The sequence below is a fragment of the Bison bison genome, unplaced genomic scaffold, assembly GCF_000754665.1.
Source record: "Bison bison bison isolate TAMUID 2011002044 unplaced genomic scaffold, Bison_UMD1.0 scf7180017864294, whole genome shotgun sequence".
Lineage (NCBI taxonomy): Eukaryota > Metazoa > Chordata > Mammalia > Artiodactyla > Bovidae > Bison > Bison bison.
In genome coordinates, this window is record NW_011494866.1 from 1,341,247 (window position 1) to 1,349,135 (window position 7,889).

Below are 7,889 nucleotides of genomic sequence, written 5' to 3' on the forward strand. Positions count from 1 at the left end.
TCCAGGTTCAGTGCACGATGCTGGATGCTTGGGGCTGGTGCGCTGGGAAGGCCCAGGGGGATGGTATGGGGAGGTTGGGAGGGAGGAGGGTTCAGGATGGGGAGCATGAAAAAAAAAAAAAAAAAGTGTGAACCAAGTGGTGACAATGTATGATTGGTTTTGGTGTCTAATTACTATGACGATATTTTGAAAACCAAAAAAAAATAAATAAAAAAAAAAAAAAAAAAGAAAGGGGAGATTCCAAAAGGTATTATGTATCTTTTATAGTTTTTCAAATGATTAAAGTAACAGCATTATAAACATCATGTCTTTTTATTTTATATACTCTGGACCTTAATTCTTACTTTGAAAAAAATAAAGTGGTTGGTTTGAGTGGTCTGGATGGTCTGTAAAATACATTCTAGTTCTGACATCTGGTAATCTAAGGAGCTTCATGTGTCATGACAAATACCACTCATATTCCCTGTCATTCCTTTTTCTTTTTATTTCCTCATCCATTAAATTGTGGGGATTTTTACACTATTTATACTTCTTCATCACAAAAGATATAATTTATGCCTCCAAATTCACTGTATTTGCATTAATCAGACCCTACTTGCCCTCCACCTTCCTTGAGTTTTAACAGGACTTTCACATAGACCCTCTTCTCTCTCATTTCAAGCTACATTGAAAGGAATGTTTCACATTTCAGATCTTTTTTAGTTTAGTTTCCTTCAAACTAGCTTAATGAAGATGATTAGAATATTTTGTGTGGGTACAAAGTCTAATTGTCACGACAAAATGCACAGGGGCTTCCAGGAATTTTGTTGCAACACATGCATTGGGAATTCTCTCTCCTCTTGCCCCTCGTCAGGAAGCCCCAGCTGGTGAGTCATGGCTGTGCTGGCAGAACCCTTGAAAGATCTTGGAAAATAAAATTCTTCAGAAGGGCAGATTATTCTTCTTGGTGGAAAATGCCAGGTTGTAAAAACAGAGGCTGAATGACTGAATTTAAGCTGCAATTATCTCAGAATGATAATTAACTATCTTCAAGTTTTAAAAGATTTAAATGCCTTCTACTTTGCTGTATCTGTTTTAGTATGAGTATGTTTGAATTTTTTGAGTCCAGAGAATGATTTAAAACTGTTTTCCCTTTTTCTTTCTAGAATTTTTGTCCTCCTTCCCCACTTGGCCTCACAATCGATGATGGGAATTGCTTTTGTGTATTTTGTTGTTGTTGTTCAGTTGCTCAGTCATGTCCAGCCCTGCGACTCCATGGGCTGCAGCACACCAGGCTTTCCTGTCCTTTATTGTCTCCCAGAGATTCCTCAAACTCATGTCCATTGAGTCAATGATGCAATCCAACCATCTCATCCTCTACAGCCCCCTTCTCCTCCTGCCCTCAAACTTTCCCAGTATCAGGGTTTTTTCCAATGAGTTGGCTCTTTGAATCAGGTGGCCAAAGTATTGGAGCTTCAACTTGAGCATCAGTCCTTCCAATGAATATTCAGGACAGATTTCATTTAGGTTTGACTGGTTTGATCTCTTTGCAGTCCAAGGGACTCTCAACAATCTTTTCCAGCACCACAGTTCAAAAGCATCAATTCTTCAGCGCTCAGCTGTCTTTATGGTCCAACTCTCACACCCATATGTGACTACTGAAAAAAAACATAGCTTTGACTAGACGGACCTTTGTTGGCAAAGTGATGTCTCTGGTTTTTAGTAGGCTGTCTAGGTTTATTATAGCTTTTCTTCCAAGAAGCAAGCATCTTTTAATTTCATTCATGGCTGTAGTCATCATCTGTAGTGATTTTGGAGACCAAAAAAATAAAGTTTGTCACTGTTTCCATTGTTTTCCCCTCTTTTGCCATGAAGTAATGGGACCAGATGCAATGATTTTTGGTTTTTGAATGTTGAGTTTTAAGCCAACTTTTTCCTCTTTTCTTTCACTTTCATGAAGAGGCTCTTTAGTTCTCCTTCACTTTACGCCTTAAGGGTGGTATCATCTGCATATCTGAGATTATTGATATTTCTCCCGGCAATCTTGATTCCAGCTTGTGCTTCATCCAGTCTGGCATTTCACGTGATGTACTTTGCATATAACTTAAATAAGCAGGGTGACAATATACAGCCTTGGCCTACTCCTTTCTCAGTGTGGAACCAGTCCATTGCTCCATGTCCAGTTCTAACTGTTGCTTCTTGACTTGCATTCAGGTTTCTCAGGAGGTAGGTATGGTGGTCTGGTATTTCCATTTCTTTAAGAATTGTCCACAGGTTTTTGTGACCCACACAGTAAAAGGCTCCAAGGTAAAAGGCTCTAGGGTAGCCAAGAAGCAGAAGTAGATGTTTTTCTGGAATTCTGTTGCTTTATTCTATGATCCAACATATGCTGGCAATTTGATCTCTGGTTTCTCTGCCTTTTCTAAATCCAGGTTTTATATCTGGAGTTTCTTGGTTCATGAACTGTTGAAGCCTAACTTACTAGTTTTTTTAATTTTTCTTCCCAATTTAAATGACCATGAGTGAGTATATCATTAGACTTTAATACCAACATAATTCTTTAACATACTATATCAGGTAGGATATCCAAAAACTCCGAAATAAGAGGTTTGAAATTAGTTGTCCAAGGCCACACAATTAGTAAATACAAAATCAGGATTCAAACCCAAACAGTGTGGCTCCAGCATCCATGCTCTTAATTATTGCATTATATTGTCTCTCTTTGAGAGACATGGATGATTGCTGAAGGATAAATTCCTAGAATTATAACTGAGAGTAAAATGGTATATGAAGTTTTATATTTCTGTGCTGTGCTGTGCTTAGTCGTTCAGTCATGTCTGACTCTTTACAACCCCATGGGGCTATAGCCTGCCAGGCTCCTCTTGTCCATGAGGATTCTTCAGGCAAGACTACTGGAGTGGGTTGTCATGCCCTCTTCCTTCCTGACCCAGGAATTAAACCCAGGTCTCCCCCATTGTGGGCAGATTCTTTTCCATCTGAGCCACCAGGGAAGCCAAAGAGTACTGGAGTGGGTAGCCTAACACTTCTCCAGGGGAACTCCTGACCCAGGAACAGAACCAGGGTCTCCTGCATTGCAGGCAGATTCTCAACCACTGAGCTACAAGAGAAGCCCTTTATGTTGGTGAAAGTGAAAGTGAAGTCACTCAATCTTGTCCGACTCTTTGTGACCCCATGGTCTGTAGTTCACCAGGCTCCTCCGTCCATGGGATTTTCCAAGCAAGAATACTGGAGTGGGTTGCCATTTCCTTCTCCAGGGGATCTTCCCGACCCAGGAATTGAACCCGGATCTCCCACATTGTAGGCAGACGCTTTACAGTCTGAGCCACCAGGGAAGGTTTTATGTTGGTAGATATTGCCAAATACTTATCCATAAAGTTATATTAATATCTTCTAACCAAGATTACATCAGATTATCTATTTCCCCATATTCTTGCCCATGTGGTGTATTATTGATTTTTAAAGGAAATAATTGCCATTCTGATGGGTGAAAAAATATATTTCAACATATTTGCATTACTCTCATTCTGATGGTAGTTAAGCATGTTTTCAAGTGGTCAAGAGCTTTATTTTGTGATAGTTAATTTTAGGTGTCAACTTGACTAGGCTAAGGGATGCCCAGGTAGTTGATAGAACATTAGATACTGTTTAGTAATCATTAGGTTCAGGTGGCCTGCTCTATTAGTTCCCAGACAATAATGAAAACCTTCCCTGACCTATTCCATGTGCCCATGAAAATAGTTACCCATTCATGAATTTTGACTTAGGAATGCACATTCCACTTCTAAGCCCCTACCCCAGACCCTAGGTTAACTTTAAAATTGCCCAAATGACCCCTTTTGGTGAACAGTGTGGTTGCAACCACAAATGCTTACAGATCATTTTCTGCCCAATCCTGCCCTTATTAATCTCCCCAATAATAAACTGATCCATTGATTTTATGGAGCTGTCTGTCTCATTTTTTGGTCTCAAGATGTCTCCTCTGTTTGGTGGGTAATTTTCATTCCCTCCATCCTCCAACAAAAACCAAACTCCAATCAGAAGCTTCAGAGAGATTAGAGAAAATATTTCATGAATAAAACAAAAATAGAATGCAAAGGAAAAAGCAAAAGTGAGTATAAGGAGAAGATCTTGGAATTTAGAATAATTACTCAGATAAACAATTCAAGAGAAATGCGGAAAGATACATTCAAGGGAAGCTCTCACTTTTATACAAAACTAGTAAAATTCTCTATTTTGGTAGAAAACAATTTTGTTAGTGTTACACCTTTATATCTTTCTTGTTTTTCCTACTTCTAGTTTCCCTGGCTAAAATAGTCAACGCAACTGTCTAGCACTGCAATAGACCCAATAGGCTGCGGTTTATTTTGATTTACCATATGAAATCCTTAGTTCTTCTAGGTTGAATAAAAATCCTCAAAACACTTTGTAGTGTGTTGGTAGAGGGTATCAGTTATTTGTTTGTTACTCACTGTGATAGTTAATGTTATATGTCATCCTAATGGAGCCACATGGTATCCAGACATTTGATTAAACATTATTCTGGGTGTCTCTCTGAGGAAGCTTCTGGATGAAATTAACTTTTAAATCCAGAGACTGAGTAAAGCAAATTGCCCTCATTAATGAGAGTGGCCCTCATCCAATCAATTGAAGACCTAAACAGAACAATATTTTTAATAAGAATGAATTCCTGTACCTGCTGCTAAGCTGGGACATCAATTTTTTGGTTATTTTTCTGCCTTCAGACTCAAAATGACAAATCTGCTCTTTCCAATATCTATAAAATTGGGAGGTTCAATAGACAAACTCTATAATCATTCCCTGATTTACAATGTTATAACTTTTAAAAACAATTAATTAGTTTTTTTTATTAAACTTGTTATCAAAGTGATAGAATAAACCCATTTACTCATCTCCCATCACAAGATGTCTCCTTTATTTTTTTTTCAAATTCTTTTCTTTCTTCAAACCGTTACTCACTGTCCTTGTTTAACTAAAGCTTCTCCTCTAAGAAGAATTAACTTCAGCTTATTTTTGCTCACCACTGCAAGTTTTCCCTCATATATTTGTTGAAGTACATAGTGTATTGTAAATTATCGATTTGTATATCTCTTTCACTATTAAGTTCAGAATTCCTACATGATAAAGACTACCTACTTAGACTCTTTCACACAAACTTTGAAGAGAGCATCCAAGACATGATAAACACTAAAGATTGCCACTGAATAAAAAATTCAGTTGATCGAGTGTCCGCTTACAATGTTCACTTCCCATGTAGCAGACATGAAAACTACATGTTATATGGAGTCCAAGTAGGTAACACACCCCACCCACCATGCTTATCATGTAACTGAAAGCAGAGAAGATAAAAAGTCAAATGGATATACTGCAAATTAAAACTGAGTTTCTTATTGTCAACCTCAGCAATGCTGATAATTTGGGCCAAATAATTGCCTATTGGGGGGAACTGTTCTGTGTACTGCTGGATATTTCACATCATTATTGGCCTCTACCCACCATAAGACTCTCTGAGTTATGACAATCAAAAATGTCTCTGGACACTGTCAAATGTTGGACACGACTGAATGACTGAACAAGTACGCAGTTATATTTACTGCCCAACATCAGTGTAAAGATTAAATGAGAAAACACATCTAATAAGCTTATGTGTGTGTGTTAGTCACTCAGGTGTGTCTGACTCTCTCTGACCCCGTGGACTGTAACCCACCAGGCTCCTCTGTCCGTGGAATTCTCTAGGCTAGAGTATTGAAGCGTGTAGCCATTTCCTTCCTTAGGGGATCTTCCCAACCCAGGGATCAAACCCAGCTCTCCTGCATTGCAGGCAGACTCTTATAGCCTGAGCCACCAGAGAAGCCCAATACGCTTATAATACTATCTATTATTACTGTATGCATTCAACCTTTATTTAATATACAATTTTAGGCTTCCCATATCATGCTTTCTTCTTTGCTCTTTTCCCTGTCCTTCCATTGGATTTCTCTTCCAGCACTAAGTTCTGTCCAGCTCTTTGTGACCCCATGGACTGCAGCACGCCAGGTTTCCCTGTCCTTCACATCTCCCGGAGCTTGGTCAAACTCATGTCCATTGAGTTGGTGAAGCCATCCAACCATCTCATCCTCTGTCACTCGCCTTGTCCTTTTGCCCTCAATCTTTCCCAACATCAGGATCTTTTCCAATGAGTTCCAATCAGGTGGCCAAAGTACTGGAGCTTCTTAGTGTAATATTTATTTCCTTTTTTGGTCATTACTAGTTTCCAGGTTTTACATTTTCATTTGTATTCTTTCTGTGGTTACTCTTAACTTCTATATATGACTTAAAGTTTAATTAATAGCTTTACTTTCTATACGAACAACACAAAGATTATAAAACTATATTAACTCACATATTTCTCAGTATTTTGCTCACTGTTGATTCTTGTATCCACATTTTTCCAGGATTTAAAATCCTTTTTCCTGAAGGATGAGTCTGTCAGGGGCTTTCAGTCTTTTAGTTCAGTTCAGTCACTCAGTCGTGTCCAACTCTTTGCAACCCCATGGACTGCAGCATGCCAGGCTTCCCTGTCCATCACCAACTCCTGGAGTCTTTATTTATTTGAAATTCATTTCATATGATTCTTATTTTTGATAAATTAACTAGATAGAGAATTGGAGATTGACCATCATTTTTGTTCTACATTGTGAAGATATTATTTCATAATTTTGACTCCTATAGTTTTTGCTGAGCTATCTATAGTCATTCTAATTATAACTCTTTTGTGTGTAATCTATCTTTTCTATTTAGTTGGATTTTACATATTCTCTTTGATTTCATATTCTTAAATTTCAATAAAATATGTCTAACTGTAGAATTATTTATTCTTTATAGAATTTATGCTTCTTGAAAATGAAGAATTTTAATTCTGAAAATTCTCAACCATGTTGTCTTCAAATATAGAGGTACTCCATTTATGGATTTTCTTACTCTGGAACTCCTATCAAACATAATTGGACATTCTTATTCTTTCTCCTTATTGCTGAGCCTATCTTCCATATTTTTATCTCATTATCTTTGTGTTGCATTACAGATGATATTCTCCAGTTTATCTTCCAACTCTCTAATTAGCTTTTCAGTTCTTATAACTACTTATAAACTACTTTTATGGGATTCCCAGGAGGCTCAGTGATAAAGAACCTGGCTGCCAATGAAGGAATAATAGGAGACAATCATTCCACCCCTGGGTCAGGAAGACCCCCTGGAGGGAAAAATGACAACTCATGCCAGTTTTCTTGTCAGGAAAATACCATGGACAGAGAAACCTGGAGACCTACAGTCCGTGGGATTACAAAGAATCAGACACAGCTGGTCATGAACAAAAATATTTTTATTGTGATATCATTTAAAGAGGTCTTCTGTGAGATTTTCTTTTGACCTAGATTGTGGAATGTAACTTTAGACTGGTTTCCTTTCTCCTTTGTTAGGAACAGTTAGGAACAACAGACTGGTTCCAAATAGGAAAAGGAGTATGTCAAATATGTACACTGTCATCCTGCTTATTTAACTTATATGCAGAGTACATCATGAGAAACACTGGGCTGGATGAAGCACAAGCTGGAATCAAGATTGCCGGGAGAAATATCAATAACCTCAGATATGCAGATGACACCACCCTTATGGCAGAAAATGAAGAGGAACTAAAAAGTCTCTTGATGAAAGTGAAAGAGGAGAGTGAAAATTTTGGCTTAAAGCTCAACATTCAGAAAACTAAGATCATGGCATCTGGCCCCATCCCTTCATGGCAAATAGATGGGGAAACAGTGGTAGACTTTTTTGGGGCTCCAAAATCATTGCAGATGGTGACTGCAGCCATGAAATTAAAAGACGCTTACTCCTTG